The 18,025-nt window shown below is 42.1% G+C and overlaps 1 protein-coding gene and 1 pseudogene across 1 annotated transcript in view; one reads left to right on the plus strand and one right to left on the minus strand.

Moving 5' to 3' along the window:
* Nucleotides 1-18,025, plus strand: part of NT5C2 (5'-nucleotidase, cytosolic II) — a 138,594-nt gene that overhangs the window by 28,318 nt on the left and 92,251 nt on the right. The window lies entirely within an intron of this gene.
* LOC112830863 (tripartite motif-containing protein 59-like) lies at nucleotides 476-1,750 on the minus strand (annotated as a pseudogene).

An 18,025-nucleotide genomic window follows, 5' to 3' on the forward strand; every position in this document is an offset into this window, starting at 1 on the left:
TTTGCTACTTGAATTTAAAACCTCTACTCACCATCCGTATTTGGCCAAAGGCTTTCAAGCCACATCAAAATAAAGGCCTATAAACTCTAAGGATTTTGCCATCTTTTAATCTAAAAACTATACATAAAGAACTGCAACACTAATCACTGCAGTAATAGAATGCTAAAAGACAAAAAAAAAATGCTAAAAGATAGTATTGGTACAGGAATGTTTCAATGCCACAACGATAAAGTAAATGGTGTATTAAATCAAGTGAACTAGACACTCTGGTTTAGACACCTTATGTATCATTTCTAACTTTGACATACTTCCATCATCTAAGAAGCATGGATGGTTTAACATATTTCTATATATTTGTTGTAACTCTGATAGTTCAGTTGGCTATTTTGTTTATCCATCCTACCTTATTTCTCCTTTTAGCAATGGTTTAGCCTGCTGTACAGAATGCCTATTTAAACAGTTCAGATTTGAATTTTCAACGAGAAACTATTTTCCACATGAATTCCTTCAGTAAATGTAAAGTGTGACATAGCATATTCTTTAAATCATGGAGATTGTTAGATAAACTTTGATAAACAGAGAGACTTCAGAAAAACATACTGAAGTGATTTCATTTAAAAAGGTTATTTTGTGTTGGTTAAAAAAGAGGATCAACATCAGTATCACTGAAATTAAAGTAAGTATAACAATGCTTAAAATCTTAAAAAATTCAACTTCTTTTTCATCTTTATCAGGCCAGGAACATGGCATCCTCTTTAGAAATTTTCATTTCAGGAATGAGAAGTTTCTTAATTTGTCCAATTTCTGTTCTGCTCCAATTTTCTTTCAATATTTGGCTTACTCGAGGATAAATTTCAACAGGTTGAACCTCAGGAAGTGGTCTTTGTTTCAAAATCTGCATGTGTTAGCGGATATCATCAACTTTTTCAAGAAATTTAAGTGGAGACTCTTCCTGTAAAGATGATGTCAGTGTCATTAATTCAAGTTGCTGCTCTCTTATTTCTTTCATTCTTAAAATTTGTGGAGTATATTCCTGATTAATCAGATTGCTAACATCACAGAGAGCAGCTAGGAAAACTTTTTTTTTCTGTTCTAATGTATCACTAAGCTCCTTAAAATACTGTAGAACAACTTCCTTATCACTTTGGACCATTTTTTCTGAATGAGATTTCTGTTCTTCCAGCTTTTCAATAAGACGAGTAAGATCTGTCCAGTATGTGTCAGTTAACTGTTCAAGCAGTTTTTGAGGCATGTCCTTTTCTTTCAGATAAGCACTTTGAAGATCATCTATGGGATGGCCATGATGTTGACCTATGGTAAGGCAATGACCACAAACTAGTTTTTTATCTAGGAGACAATAAACATTTAATGGTTGTCTGTAATGTTCAGGACAGGTAACAATATCTGGATGGTCTTCTTGCTGGTACTTTTTAATAATAGCCCTTAATGCAAAATTAACAGGTAAAGATTCAATACCAGTTGGAGCAATTTCAATAATACTTCTGCAGTTAGGGCATTTGAGTGGAATTCGTAAAGGTCTCCATATATAAAAGTTCCCAGATGCTTGAAGAACGTTTTCCAAACAATTTCTACAAAATGTATGCGAGCACGGTAGTACATGAGGATCTTCAAAAATATTGTAACAAATGGGACATGTTAACTCGTCCTCAAAATTGTGCATTTCCTACTTTGCTGATCTTCTGGCTTAGTGACTGAATATACTTGATCTTCTCCAACTTTTCAGTTTCTTTTATTCGTATTTGCGGGAAGTTGGAGATCAACCTACTCCAACAGGCCAGAACAGCTCTCTAATAGCATATTATTTAACCTCCATCTATTTGTGCTCTCTCCAGATTTTTTTTTTTTGTGGCTTATTTCTTGTTTCATAGCATTGTGGTCAGAAAAGATCCATGCTGTAACTTTGATCTTTTTGAATTTCTTGATATTTGTTTTGTGGCCTGATATGTGATCTATTCTGGAGAATATTCCATGTACATGTGAAAAGAAATGTGTATTCTGCTGTTTCAGGAAGGAGTGTTCTGAATATATCTGCTAAATCCTTCTGTCTAGTGTGTCATTCAAAGGCACTTCTCTCTTGTTGGTTTTCTGTTTGGATGATCTGTCCATTGATGAAGTTGGGGTGTTAAAGTCCCCTACTATTATGGTATTACTACCAATTAGTTCTTTTATTTTTGTTGTTAACTGTTTTATGTATTTAGGTGCTCCCATGTTGGGTGCATAAATATTTACTATTGTTACCTCTTCTTCTTAGATTGTCTCCTTTATTATTTTTAAAAATATTTTATTTATTTATTTGTCAGAGAGACAGAGAGAGCACAAGCAGGGGGAGTGGCAGGCAGGGAGAAGCAGGTTCCCTGCTGAGCAAGGAGCCCAGTGCGGGACTCGATCCCAGGACCCTGAGATCATGACCTGAACCGAAGGCAGATGCTTAACCAGCTGAGCTACCCAGGGGGTCCCTATTATTATTTTTTTAAAGATTTTATTTATTTATTTTTTGAGAGAGAGAAAGTGCACGGGTGTAAGTGTGGGGAGGGGCAGAGAAAGAGGGAAAGAATCCCCAGTAGACTCGCTGCCAAGCATGGAGTCCAAAGTGGGGTTTGATCTCATGACCTGATATCACGACCTGAGCCAAAATCAAGAGTCAGACACTCAACCAACTGAGCCACCCAGGCGCCCTGGGTGTAGAGATTACTTTAAAAAAAAAAAAGTTTAAGGGCGCCTGGGTGGCTCAGTTGGTTAAGCAACTGCCTTCGGCTCAGGTCATGATCCTGGAGTCCCGGGATCGAGTCCCACATCGGGCTCCCTGCTCAGCGGGGAGTCTGCTTCTCCCTCTGACCCTCTTCCCTCTTGTGCTCTCTATCTCTCATTCTCTCTCTCTCTCTAATAAATAAATAAATTCTTTAAAAAAAAAAGAGTTTAAGGGGCGCCTGGGTGGCTCAGTCATTAAGCATCTGCCTTTGGCTCAGGTTATGATCCCAGGGTCCTGGGATGGAGCCCTGCATATCGGGCTCCCTGCTCAGCGGGAAGCTTGCTTCTCCCTCTCCCACTCCCCCTGCTTGTGTTTCCTCTCTTGCTGTGCTCTCTCTGTCAAATAAATAAATAAAATCTTATTTTAAAAAAAGTTTAAAAGCAGCAAGAGAAAAGAAGACAGTTACACACAAGGGGAAACCTCATAAGGCTATCAGCAGATATTTCAGCAGAAACTTTGCAGTCCAGAAGAAGTGGCATGATATATTCACAGCGCTGGAAGGGAAAACTCTGCAGCCAAGAATACTGTATTCAGCAAAGCTATCATTTAGAATAGAAGGAGAGATACAGAGTTTCTCAGACAAACAAAAACTAAAAGAGTTCATGACCACTAAACCAGCCCTATAAGAAATCTTCTTTTTTTTTTTTTTTAAGATTTTATTTATTTATTTGACAGAGAGAGTCACAGAGAGAGAAGGAACACAAGCAGGGGGATTTTGAGAGGGAGAAGCAGGCTTCCCGCCAAGCAGGGAGCCCGATGTGGGGCTTGATCCCAGGACCCTGGGACCATGACCTGAGCCAAAGGCAGACACTTAACAACTGAGCCACCCAGGCACCCCCTACAAGAAATCTTAAAGGGGACTCTCTGAGAGGAAAAAAAAAGACCACAAGTGAGAGTATGAAAACTAGGAAACACACATATACACATACAAAGTAGAAACACAAAATCTGTAAAAATCAGTATATCTGTAAAAACTAGTCAAGGGATTCACACACACAAAAAAAAGAATGTAAAATTTGACACCATATACCTAAAACATGGGGAGAAGTAAAGAATAGGTTCAAATCATATAGCATAGACTGCTATATGCAGAAGATATTATATACAAACCCAATGGTAACCACAAATCAAAAACCAATAATAGATATGCAAAGAATAAAGAAAAAGGAATCTAAGTATATCACTAAAGAAAGCCAGCAAACCATGAAAGGGAGCAAGAGAAGAAAGGGTATTAACATTTATCATTCAAACAGATATCAAAAGAAAGCCAGGGTAACAATACTTATATCAGACAAAAGAGACTTTACATACTATAACAAGAGACAAAGAAGGACACTGTATAATAATAAAGGGGACAGGGGTGCCTGGGTGGCTCAGTTGGTTAAACGTCCAACTCATTGAACCCTATGTCAGACTCCATGCTCAGAGGGGAGTCTGCTTAGGGATTCTCCCTCTCCCTTTCCCTTTGCCTCTCCACCCCCATGCTCTCTCTCTCTCCCCCTCCCTCCCTCTCTCTCTCTAAAATAAATAAATAAATCTTAAAAAAATGTAATCTCTACACCCAGCATGGGGCTTGAACCCATGACCCTGAGATCAAGAGTCAGATACTCCACCAACTAAGTCATCCAGGCACCCCTCTTTTTTTTTAAGTAATCTCTATACCCATCATGGGGCTTGAACTCATGACCCCAAGATCAGGAGTCACATGCAACATCAACAGGGCCAGCCAGGTGCTTCTCTCTTGTTGCTTTTAAAATTTTTTCTTTATTGGGGCACCTGGGTGGCTTAGTCGTTAAGCGTCTACCTTTGGCTCAGGTCATGATCCCGGGGTCTTGGGATTGAGGCCCACATCAGGCTCCCTGCTCAGCAGGAAGCCTGCTTCTCCCTCTCTCACGACCCCTGCTTGTGTTCCCTCTCTCCCTGTGTCTCTCTCTGTCAAATAAGTAAATAAAATTAAAAAAAAATTTTTTTCTTTATCACTGCTTTTTGCCATTTTAATTACTTTGTGTCTTGGTGTGGAATTCCTTGGGCTGATTTTGTTGGGGGATCTCTGTGCCTCCTAGATTTGCGTATCTATTTTCTTCCCCAGATTTGGAAGTTTTCAGCTACTATTTCTTCAAATAAATTATCTGTTCTCTTTTCTCTCTCCTTCTTCTTCTTCTGGGATCCCTGTTATTATATTTGATGGAGTCACTGAGTTCCATAAGTCTATTCTCATTTTGCATAATTCTTTTCCTCTCTTTTGTTCAGCTTGATTACTTTCCATAACTCTGTCATCCAGGTCATCATTAATTCATTCTGCTGCTTCCTCTAGCCTGCTATTTATTCCATTAAGTTAATTTTTAATTTCAATTATTGTGTTCTTTATTTCTGATTAGTCCTTTTTTATCTCTGTGTTAAGGATCTCACTGATGTCCTCCTCTCCAGTCCAGTGACCATCTTTATGATCATTACTTTAAATTTTCTACCAAGCATATTACTCATCTCTGTTTTGCTTGGGTATCTTGCTGTGATTTTGTTCTGTGCTTTCCTTTGGGACATATTCCTCTGTCTCTTCATTTTGCCTAACTGTCTGGGTCTGTTTCTGTGTGTTAGGAAAGTCAGCTGCTCTCTTGCTCTTGAAAGTAGTGGGCAGGGTGCACACTTTTAACAAGGCGGCTCTGGTTTTCTTCCATAGACGTGTGCAGCAGCCACTCTGGAGACCGGGCCAGCTGGGGCTAGTCTGCAAAGCACACACTGGCAGCGTGTACAGTTTTAACAAGGTGTGTGTCTCCTCCACAGGAGGCTGGGAGATGTGGTGTTGGCAATGTTTGCATCATTCTTCTTGGGGTGGCACCCACAGTGCGGGGACTGAGGTAGGCCCAGCTGGAGGGGGCGGGGTATGGTGTAAGCAAGTTAGGCAGTCAATCCCAGGTGCTGCACGGTTCCGGCAGGTGGCTGTGTGATTATGCCGGGGGCAGGGAGAGGAGGAGGGAAAGGGGACCTGCTAGCTCTTTTGTTCCTGGAGAAGTCCCTCAGGGAGCTCTGAGATTAGTAACTAACTCTCCCTCCCACATGCCCTAGGCATTTTTCAAACTTACTCCTAAACTGTATCTCTAGACTGTTGTGCTATCTTTTTAAGGACAGGGATTCAGCGTCTAAAGTTCCAGGCTTTAACATCTCCAATCCTGAGGTTGTGGGCTCCAGGAGACACGTTCTTGCACATAAACCTGTGTCGGTGCAGCCTGGAGAACAAGGTCTGGAGCTCAGACGCTGAGTCTGCATGCACTTGCTCTGCAATCTGTGTCAAGATTCCCCACTTTGTACAGTGGGGAGGAAGATGATACCCCTCTTCACAGAAGGGTAAGGACACGTGAATCTATTTCAAGAAGTTTTTTTTGTTTTAAGATTTTATTTATTTATTTATTTATTTGAGCGAGAGAGCTTGAGCAGGGGTGGGGTGGGAGAGAGGCAGAGGGAGAGGGAGAGAGAGAATCTTTTTTTTTTTTTTAAGATTTTACTTATTTATTTGAGAGAGAGAGCATAAGCAGGGGGTAGGGGCAGAAGGAGAGGAAGAAGCAGGCTCCCTGCTGAGCAGGACCCTGAGACCATGACCCAAGCTGAATGCAGATGCTTAACCGACTGAGCCATCTAGGCGCCCCTGAAGAAATGATTTTAAAAATATGTTCACAAAAAAATAAGTAAATAAAAAATAAAATCACATTCACTTTTTTCCTAGAACTTTCTTGTTTAATTAAAATTCTAATGTTAAAAATGAGACATGTTCATTATAGGAAGTTTGTAAAATATTGAAGGGTGTAATAAGGAAAATAAAATTTACCTCTAATGTCACGAAGTGTTAAATTTTGTATGGCAGAAAATTGAACTATATTGCTTTTTTTTTTTCTAAGATTTTATTTATTTGAGAGAGAGCGAGTGAGAGAGAGAGCATGAGCTGGGGGTGAGGGGCAGAGGGAGAAGCAGACTCCCCCTGCTGAGCAGGGAGCCTGATGCAGGGCTCCATTCCAGGACCCTGGGATCATGACCTGAGCTGAAGGCATACGCTTAACTGACTGAGCCACCCAGGCACCCCTGAACTATATTGCCTCTTGAGAGATCAAGTAACCTTTTATTCTTCCTCCATTTTCATGTTTCTGGTTGAACACAATGGGGTATTACTGAATGACTATAAAAATAATAATAGTTTTACCCTTTTTTAAGTAAGCTCCACACCCAGCATGGTTTTGAGATCAAGACCTGAGCTGAGATCAAGAGTTGGACACTTAAAACCAACTGAGCCACCCAGACACCCCCCCCCAAAATAAAAATAAAAATAAAGTTCCAGGCTTTAAGTCCCACTGGTTGTGAGAACTCACAAAATTCAGCACCTCTGATTTTTAAAGCCAAATGCTATGGGGATTCATCTTCCCCATGCAGACTCCTGGGTGTGGTAGTCTGTTTCTTAGTCTTCTCAGTGCCTAGTGGCTCCCTCCCCCCGCAGCCAGGCCTGCTGGGTTTATCTCCCCACTGTCTCTCTGCCCTTCCCACCCTCTTCAGTGTGGCCTCATTTCTACATTTACTTTTTTTATTAATTTTTTTTTTTTTTTTAGTAATCTCTACACCCAATGTGGGGCTCGCGCTCACAACCCCAAGATCAAGAGTCCCATGATCGGGGCACCTGGGTGGCTCAGTTGGTTAAGCGACTGCCTTCGGCTCGGGTCATGATCCTGGAGTCCTGGGATCGGGTCCCGCATCGGGCTCCCTGCTCAGCAGGGAGTCTGCCTCTCCCTCTGACCCTCTTCCCTCTTGTGCTCTCTATCTCTCATTCTCTCTCTCTCTCAAATAAATAAATAAAATCTTTAAAAAAAAAAAAAAGAGTCCCATGATCTACTGACTGAGCCAGCCAGGCGCCCCTTGTCTCTACATTAGTTGTGGAGTTTGTTCTGCCAGTCTTCGGGTAGTTTTCTGGGTTATTTGCCCTTATGTGAGTGTTATCTAGTTGTATCCATGGGACGAGGTGAGTTTAGGGACCTTCTTCCCACAGAAGTTTTTAGTTTTGATATAGGCCGCTTTTTTTCTTTTGTTGCCTGGGCTTTTGATGTCTTATCCTCCAGTAACCTTTTAAACAAATTTATATCCTTTCATTGTCTAGTTTATAAACATTTAATGGTTCCCTTTTTCAGACTTTTTAATGATCTGGTCTCTGTACTTCTTCAATCTCACCACTTACTAATATTGCTACCCAGTGGACCTCCTGGGTCATTCTGAATTACTACGGAGCTCTGAGCATCCTCTGAGCACCATGCTCTCTCACATGTCATGTCTTGGCACTTGCTAAGTCCCACTTGCTCTCCTTTCTTTCTTTTCACTAAACTACTTTTCATTCACCTTTTAAGACTTCTGCAAATAACTCCTCCTCTGAGAAGACTTCTTTGACTTTTCCCAGAGTTAGGTGGCTTCCTTGGCCTTGCATTTGTTTACTTTTACTGTCATACTTATCAAACTGTTTTAGGTGTTGGCTCACCTCCAGATAGGTTACAGGTTCTTTAAAGGCAGAGGCTCTACCCCTGTCTTGTCATCTGCTCTCAAATTTGGTTGAACAGTTGAACAGGGATCTCTGCCACTTTAGTTGCTTTGACCTTGAGCAAACTAAACCTTTTGGGCTTCAGTTTTCTCATAAGATTATTGTGATGACTATTTGAGATTATGTTTGTAAAGTGCCAGTAAATGCTCAACAAAAATTAGCTGTTATTTTCATCAGCTTATTGAATTATTTCAAACTCTAGTCTGTTGTATGACTTTGGACAAAATTCTTAAATGCCCAGACCCTCCTATTTTTTTCTCTGTAAAATGAGCTGTTTGACCTGGATTATCAATAGCAGTGGTTCTCAAACTAGGCTGCACATTTCAGTCATCTGGGGAGCTTTAAAAATAATGATGTCCAAAAGATTCTGATTTAATTGGTGTGAGGTACAGCCTGGCATGGGTATTTTTTAAAAGCTCCCCTGGTGATTCTAATGTTCAGCCAGAATAGAGAACCACTGATCTAAAGTTTCTTCCAGATATAACGCACTAGAAAGTCCAGCTGCCAGGATTCCTTGGAGGCAGAGAAATGGAATATCTCCCGGCATTCTCCGGCTATCACCTTTGTTAGTTTAGCAGGAAGCATTCTTGGACAGGCTTACTGAGCTGGAACTCCAAGAGTATTTGTGGACTCCTGAGTATTTAATACTTAGGGGTGTACTCCCTCCTGAAGAGACCTGGGAGACTAGGGCTCTGAGAAGGAGAGAACAAATCAGCTCTTCTCTACCACACTGCTCTAACCCAAGGCCTAGAGGAGTCTCCCCTGGAGTGTTGGGCTGTGGAGTCCTAGTCAGGCCAAAGGAGAGGGAGGAAGGGAGGATCCTTGGTATAAACTTAGTAGGGAATCTTGAGGCCCTGACCAGAAGGGGGTGGGGGCTGAGAATTAACAAATACCCATTCCTTTACAGTGCTTTAACAGCATATTTGTAGCCATTATATATTTGATTCCCAAGACAACCTTGAGGAACGCAGAGCAGGTATTACTGCCTCCATTTTGTAGAAGAGTAAATTAGGTCTCTGAATGGTTCAGGGCATCACCAAAATTACACAGTAGATTTGCAGCAGAGTCAGCACGACAGCCCTGTACCCTGACTCTCCTTCTTGGAACCTCTCATTGTGTCTGGGAAGACAAGCTGCACACTCAGCGTGAGGTAATAGAAAATAGACGTTGGTCTTTTTCTCTGGTTCTTGGTACAGAGCTCCTGAAACCCTTGTCACTCCCTGAGTGATAGGCATGTCTTCTGTTCTTATGAGGTAACTCTCGTTGAGTCATAGATGGCTCCTGGATGAGGGCTGGTCACTGGAAAGAGCAAGCCGTGATTAGGGTGCTGGGCATTTTCAGCCCCTCCCTTCATTCCTCTTAAGAAGGGCAAGGGGCTGAAAATGGAGTTAATGATCAGTCATGCCTGTGTGATGAAGCCTCCGTAAAAATGTGTGGGGTTCAGAGAGCTTCCAGGTTGGTGAACACATCCACATCCTGGGAGGGTGGCACTCCCAACTCTGTGGGGACGAAAACTCCTGTGCTTGGGACCCTCCCAGACCTCACCCTCTGTATCTCTTCATCTGGCTGTTCACTTTTATCATATCCTTTAATGAGCTGGTAAATGCAAGTAGGTGTTTCCCTGAGGTCTGTGAGTGGCTGTTAACAAATAATCAAATCCGGGTGCGTGGGTGGCTCAGTTGGTTAAGCGACTGCCTTCGGCTCAGGTCATGATCCTGGAGTCCCAGGATTGAGTCCCACATCGGGCTCCCTGCTCAGCAAGGAGTCTGCTTCTCCCTCTGACCCTCTTCTCTCTCGTGCTCTCTATCTCTCATTCTCTCTCTCTCAAATAAATAAATAAAATCTTTAAAAAAAAAAAAACAAATAATCAAATCCAAGGGGGAGGAAGTCATGGGAACCTCTGATTTGTAGCCAAGTCAGACAGAAGTTGTGGGTAACCTGGGGACCTATTACTTGTGACTGGCATCTGCAGTGGGGGGCAGTCTTGCGGGACTAAGCTCCTACCCTGGGGGATCTGACACTGTCTCCAAGCAGATAGTGTCAGAATTAAGTTAAATTGATTGTTGACACTAAATTGTCCCAGAGAATTGCTTGGTATGGGAAAACCCTCACGCATCTGGTTTCAGAAGTGTTTTAGTGTGGGAGAGATATGAGAGTGAAGGAGACACAGGAGGATGGGGAGGTTTTTTCTCTAAAACACCCAGGTAGCTCAGAGTCCTTCTTGACTCCTTGGAATTAGAACCAAGGTTCTAAATGGCCCCATTAAGTCCTACAGGGAACAACTAAAATATCTCCTCCCAATTGTGGCCCATCTACCTCTGAGCATAGCAGTACTCTCTGGGATTAGTAGCAAATGCCTTCAGTTTTGTAAAGTGTTGGGTGTTCGGTACTGGCTTTGAGGTGTGGACATTCAGAGAGGTGGAGAGGTATTTAGTTATAATGTCCAGTGTGTCCAGGAACACTCAAAAGGGTCATGTAGAGCAGTGTTAGCCAAATGCTGGGTCTTAGACAGGAGTTGGCTCTTGGTTGCTGGCTTAAGATGAAATGGAAAAGAGCAGAAAAGGTTATCAATTTTTACTAAGCTCAATTTAAGGCCCTGCCTTTTATTCTGAGATTATGTTTTTCCTACTTTTTTGGTGTTAAAATTGTTTTTCAAGAAATAGTAATGACAGTAGATGGCAGTTTATTTTATTATTTTTATTTTTTTTTAAAGATTTTATTTATTTGAGAGAGCGAGCGTGCACAAATGGGGGGAGGGGCAGAGGAGAGGCACAAGCAGACCCCCACCGAGCAAGGAGCCCAATACTGGGCTGGATCCCAGGACCCCAGGATCACGACCTGAGCCAAAGGCAGACACCCAACCAGAGCCACCCAGGCACCCCAATGGCAGTTTATTTGAATTTCCTGAATGGCACAGTCCAAAGATGGCCACCCTACATGAATGCCCAGAAGTGCTTCTGAAATATTACTGAATGAAGGAATCCCGAATCTGGTAACCACTCACCGTTTCAGAGGGCCATGTGACCCCAATTCCTCAGAGGTGTGGGAAGCCACAGAGAGTCTCACCTTGACAGCAGTGGTAAAACATCAAATAGTAGAAGACTTAAAATGCCTGAATTGGGGCTTTGCCACCCATAAATTCATACAGAAAGAAACATACTATTGCCACTTAGGTTTTATTTAACAAATTTATTTATATGGTGCTTACTAGATGCCTGCCCCTATCTCAAATGCTGTACAAATGTGATCTCTCATTTGATCCTCCTCAAGCCTATGAAGTAGACACTATTATTATCCTCACCTCCATTTTAAAGATGGGGAAACTAAGACATGAGGGCATTGAGAAACCTGTTCAGGGTCACAGCTAGTTAGCTGCAGAGCCAGATGTTGAAGCCAGAGATTCTGGCTCTGGAATCCATTTTCTTAATCCTTACAGCTCACTGCCTGGTTAGAAGCAATTTAAGACTTTTGTGGCATGTAATGATCTATTTTCAGCCTCTGATTCCATAGACAGAAGCTGCCTGTGGACTAAGCTGCCTGATCTGTACTGAGCTGCTGTCAATGATCTCTTCTGAGGCCTTTCCACAACACCACTGGGAGAATCAGAGTGGGCAGATGGCTCTTTGGCGGAGCCTGGCAAGACAACAGTGGCAAAATCAATGAACTTTGGTTAAGATCAGCAAGCCCTGGGGTGCCTGGGTGGCCCAGTCGTTGAGCGACTGCCTTCGGCTCAGGTCATGATCCCAGGGTCCTGGGATCGAGCCCCGCATTGGGCTCCCTGCTCAGCGGGAAGCCTGCTTCTCCCTCTCCCACTCCCCCTGCTTGTGTTCCCTCTCTCACTGTGTCTCTCTCTGTCAAATAAATAAATAAAATCTTTAAAAAAAAAAAAAAAAAGATCAGCAAGCCCTTGTAGCTTGGAACCTGAGTCCATGCAAAGGCCTTCTGAGAGGTCCTCCAGAGCCTAGACTGTTAGTTTTCAAACACACTTAAAAAAAAAAAAAAAAGGATTTATTTATTTATTTATTTGTGAGAGAGTGAGAAAGAGAGAGAGAGAAAGTGCACACACACCAGTTCAGGGAGGGGCAAAGGGATACTGAGAGAAGCAAACTCCTTGCTGAGCTGATGCGGGGCTCAATCTCATGACGCCAAGACCATGACCTGAGCCAAAATGAAGAGTCAGATGCTTAACCAACTGAGCCACCCACGCACCCCTCAAACACATTTTTTAAAAACAACCAAACCCTTTTTTCAAACATAGACATATGGGCAGTTAATACACACACACACCCTTATATGGAATCTTATTATTTTATTTATTTAAGATTTAATTAAATTAATTTATTTGACAGAGAGAGAGAGAGAGAGCACAAAGAAGGGGAGTGGCAGGAAGAGGGAGAGGGAGAAGCAGGCTCCCTGCTGAGCCGGATCAGGACCCTGGGATCATGACCTGAGCCAAAGGCAGACGCCCAACCAACTGAGCCACCCAGACGCCCCTATTTATTTATTTATATTTTTTGGAATCTCTTTTTAAAACAGATAAAAGTGGAGTTGTGTTGAAACAGCAGTAGGGATCCAGGGGACCTTATTCTTATCCTTTATGCAGTATTGAGTCGCTATCAGATAATGACTCATTTCTGGCCTTTGTACCTACTGGTCCCTCTTTCAGGAATCCTCCAACCATCCAGGCAAGCCCCTCTCTTTAGCTTAAGTCCTACTCATCCTTCAGGGCTTAGCTGAGATGTTCTTTCCTTAGAGAAATGTTCCCTGAGCCTCTCCCTAACCCCTATTTTGTTTTCCCTCATAGCATCTTTTACTTTCCCTGCATTTCACTTCCCTAAAATTGTAGTAAAATAATTGTTTATTTAAAGCTCATCTTCCCAAGCAGTTGGAAACCTCCAAGAGGGTAGAAACCCATGTCTCTATTGATGAGTGTTAGGCACAAGGTAGAAGCTCACTGCATATTTTTGAAGAAATGTTGGTGCTCCCGAGTCTTACGTGGATATCCTGTCTCTCAAGCCGCACTGGACATTTCTAGCTAGACTCAACCTTTTCTCATTGTCTCCTTGCATAGTGATTGTGCTGGCACTAAACACGGTAAGTGCTGACCCTACGCTCTTAGAGAAAGAAGGATGAAAAACAGAGGAGACATCTGAGATGGCTGATTGGATCTAAGACTGAACACTTCCTGGGAGAAAGATTTTTGGGCAGCAGAGGCTGTTTCTAGGCCCCAGGCCAGGGTGTTGAGCAATGTTTGCATTTCTCTGAGAGCTTCTGCCAAGGAGCAGAAAACTGATGAGTGACCTGTGAACGCTGCTTACATTCTGGGTGACTCACAGGTTATGGTATTCTGGGGGAAAATTGTGTTAATCAGAGGGGTAGGACAGCCATGTGGGTACTGGGCAGGAAGTTTGGTGAGAGGCCATCCAATGCCACAGTAGGATGGCCTCTCTTGCTAAGCACTCACTGCCCAGGCCTTTCAGCCAATGCCAAGTTGGAGACCCCAAGCAAGCCACTTAAGGCTCCTCATTGCTTCCTCAGGCTCCCCAGTCTTCTTTTAGAAAGTTCTTTCATAGTTGGTATGGCTTGTCTTTCTCCAGAAAGTCATAAAGCCAAATGTCTTGCCCTTTTCCTTTCTTTTGCAATTAAAACATTAATTTCTGGTTACAAAAACAATACATGAATACATTTATCTTCAGAAACAGTCAGACTAGGGGTGTCTGGGTGGCTCAGTCGGTTAAGCAGTTAAGCATCTGACTCTTTGATTTCGGCTCAGGTCATGATCTCAGGAGGGTCGTGAGATCAAGCCCCAGAGCCCTGCCTTGGGCTGGGGACTGGGCATGGAGCCCTGCTTAAGATTCTCTCCTTCCTTCTTCCTCTGCCTCCTGACCCTATCCCCACACATGCATGCTCTCTCTTTCTCTAAAAAAAAAAAAAAGAAAAAAAAAAAAAGAAAAAACCCACTAAGCTAAACTCCCTTTTAACCCCCAATCTTGGCCCTTTACCCCATCTTCAGAGATGGCTTTTTTTTTTTTTTGGATAACTTCTGATAAGAGTTTGGCATGTAGCCTTATAATGTTTTAAAAATCTTCTATAAACTTAATGTGAGATTATCTTAGTTTTGGCAGCTATAACAGTATACCAGAGACGTAGTAGCCTATAGGAAATTTCTCACAGTTCCAGAGGCTGGGAAGTCCAAGGACAAGGCACCAGCAGATTTGGTGAAGGCCTGTTTCCTGGTTCAGAGACAGCTGTCTTCTTGCAGTGCATCCTTAGAGGTGGAAAGGGTAGGAAGTTTTCTGGGGTCTCTTTTATAAGGGCACTCATTCCATTTATGAGGGCTCTACCCTCATGACCTAATTACCTTTTAAAGGCCCTACCTCCATACCACCACGCTGGGCATTAGGTTTCAACTTATGAATTTAGAATTTGTCTATAGCACTGTCGATAAGAAATAATGGTATTTATGTCTGTGTTTTAACATTTTATTTTGAAAATAATTTTATATATACAGAAGAGTTGCAAAGATAGTAACAGAAAGTTCCAGTATACCCTCACTCAGCCTCTCCTAATATTAATGGGTTTCATAACTCTGGTTCAATGATCAAGACTAAGAAATTAACACTGGTATAATGTACTGTTAATTAAACTATAAACTTTGTTAGAACTTTAAACGTTTTTCCACGAATGTGCTTTTACTGTTCCAGGATCCCATCCAGGATCCTCCATTACATTTAGTTTTCTAGTCTCTTTAGTCTCCTCCAATCTGTCGCTGTTCTCGGTCTTTCCTTGGCTTTCATGACCTTAACACTTTTTTTTTTAAAGCCTTCCAGTTCTTTTTTTTTTTAATAGTTTATTTATTTATTTTTAAGTAATCTCTACACCCAACACGGAACTCAAACTCATGACCCCAAGATCGAAAGTCACCTGCTCTCCCAACTGAGCCAGCCAGGCACCCCGACCGTAACACTTTTGAAGAGTCCAGGTCAGGTATTTTGTAGAATATCCCTTAATTGGGGTTTGTCTGATGATTTTTCATGGTTAGACCGAAGTTAAGCATTTTGAGGAAGATTTTTAAAAAAAAATCATATATATAATTTTCATATTATACTGCAACTTGCTTTTTACATTCAACTATATTATTTATTTACTTTTTTTAGAGAGGGAGCAAGTGAGGGAGGAGGGGCAGAGGGAGCAGGGAGAGAGAGAGGGAGAATCTTAAGCTGGCTCCACACCCAGCATGGAGCCTGAGGCAGGGCTCAATCTTAGGACCCTGAGTCGAAATCAAGAGTCAGACGCCTAACCGACTGAGCTACCCAGGCGCCCCTCAACTATATGATGTTGAGATAGATCTATATTAACATATAGATCAAGGTCACTTCTTTTAAATTCTCTACAGAATTGCATTATGAGTATTGTGCATTTTATTTAGCCATTCCCCTATTTGTGGGCACTTAGGCTGATTCCAAAGTTTATGAACAATATCATAGTAATTATCCTTGTACACACCTCCATATGTACATGGAGTATGGTAGATAACTAGACGTGGCATTGCTGAGACATGGATTTGATAAATATTGTCCTATTGCCCTCTAAAGTGGCTGTGCCAATTTATATTTTTTTGATATTATGATGATTGAAAATTGTTGCCAATCTCAGTTTTAATTTCCATTTCCCTGGTTACTACTGAGATTGCATTTTTTGTGTGTGTGTGCTTATTAGCAATTTGTATTTCCTTTTCTGGGAACTGCCAATTTATATTATTTGCCCATTTTTCTAGTAGATTTTTTTCTTATTGATTTGTTAAGAGTCTTTTGTATGGGGCGCCTGGGTGGCTCAGTTGGTTAAGTGACTGCCTTCGGCCCAGGTCATGGTCCTGGAGTCCCGGGATCGAGTCCCGCATTGGGCTCCCTGCTCGGCGGGGAGTCTGCTTCTCCCTCTGACCCTCTTCCCTCTCGTGCTCTCTATCTCTCATTCTCTCTCTCTCAAATAAATAAATAAAATTTAAAAAAAAAAAGAGTCTTTTGTATGTTCCAGATACAAATCTTTATTTTATGTATTACAAATGTTTTCTCTTAGTCTGTTATTTCTTAAGTTTGTTTCCCAATTTTTTAAAAAGGTTTTATTTGTTTATTTTCAACAGAGAGAGAGAGGGCACAAGCAGGGAGGAGGGTCAGAGGGCGAGAGAGAAACAGACTCCCTGGAGAGCAGGTAGCCCAACGTGGAGCTTGATTCTGGGACCCTGAGATCATGACCCCAGCCAAAGGCAGCTGCCTAATCTACTGAACCGCCCAGGCGCCCCTTGTTCCCCAACTTGTAAAATTATTACAGGTCCCTGATTTTTAAAAGTATTTTTTCTGATTTTTTTGGAAACAAAGTTCTTGATTATAGTAGTATAAACAATGTAGAAAATCTGGGAAATTTATGGAAAAGTATAAAGAAGAAAAGAAACTACCCTGAATCTTATCCCTGAGAAAAAAACACTACTAACATATTCAATTACATATTTCCTTTTAGTCTTTCATATGTGCATGCATTTTTTTTTTGCTCAATTGAGATTATATACATATATATTATTTGTTCAGTGGCCTGGTCTTTAGACACAAACCTGAACTATTTCCAAAAGTACTTGGTTGAAAGGCAGTATTAGATGAAATTCCAGTTCCTATTCCTTTTCCTCACATATCCTGAATAAGCTAGTAGGTGAGAGGTCCAAGGCCTGTCTTTGGCTGACCTGAACTGAAGTTGGCTCAAAAATCACGAGAGGTAGAAATGCTCCAGTAGAGCACTTAAATTAAGTCTTGGAGGTTTTGTTGATGGCAGGCTCAATGAGTCAATAGTATGGATGCCATGAACTTTATTGCCTGAATGGAAGTCCTACAAGGAGGAAGTTAGGGTAACTGCTTTGTTGTGATGGTACTACAAACATTTGTTTCTGTTTTGGGTGATATACTCTAAAGGAGCCACATTCAAACCTACTAGGTGCATGAGGAGAATGAGGACAAAGACCTTCCCTTCCCCAGTAATGGGAGACACTGGTCTCCAGTAACAGAAGACCTGGGGCAGAAATCTTCAAATATCTTTAAGTAGAAGGACAAAGAGAAATTAGACCTGTTTGTTCTCTGAGGCTCCCAAGGGATAGGACTTGGGCCAGAGGGGGGGTGTTTCAGAAACACTTTATAACCAGTGTAGAGCTGCTGAGAGCAAGGAATGCCTTGCTCTGGAAATGGTGGGCTTTCTGTCACTGAGGACTCTTTCGGCTTGTTGGTGGTAGGGGGTCGCTATAACTAACATTTATTGAGTGCCCTGTGCCAGGACTGTGCTGAGAACCTTCCCTCTATTATTTCATTCTGTGATACCCAATGAGGTAGGTACTATTGTTATCTGTTCCCTGTATTATAGATGAGGGAACTTGGTACAGTGAGGTCAGGTAACTTGCTCAAGGTCACACAATTTTTAAGTGGTGGAACTGCAATTCCAACCCGTTCTGACAAACTCCAAAGCTGGTGCTTTTAACCATCAGTGGGATTCAAGCGTGGTATGGGGGTCTGGACCAGAAGGGCTCTGGGGTCTCTTTGACCAGAAGATTCGGTGACTGGGAAAAAGGATGCCCCATCCCCCTAAGGAAAAGCATCGGTTTTTAGACCAAGGCAAGGTGGTCCGGGGGCCTTGCTGAGGGGCCAGGCACAAGGCCA

Source organism: Callorhinus ursinus, unplaced genomic scaffold, assembly GCF_003265705.2.
Source record: "Callorhinus ursinus isolate GAN/ISIS: 27379988/994484 unplaced genomic scaffold, GSC_fseal_2.0 scaffold20, whole genome shotgun sequence".
Classification (NCBI taxonomy): Eukaryota; Metazoa; Chordata; class Mammalia; order Carnivora; family Otariidae; genus Callorhinus; species Callorhinus ursinus.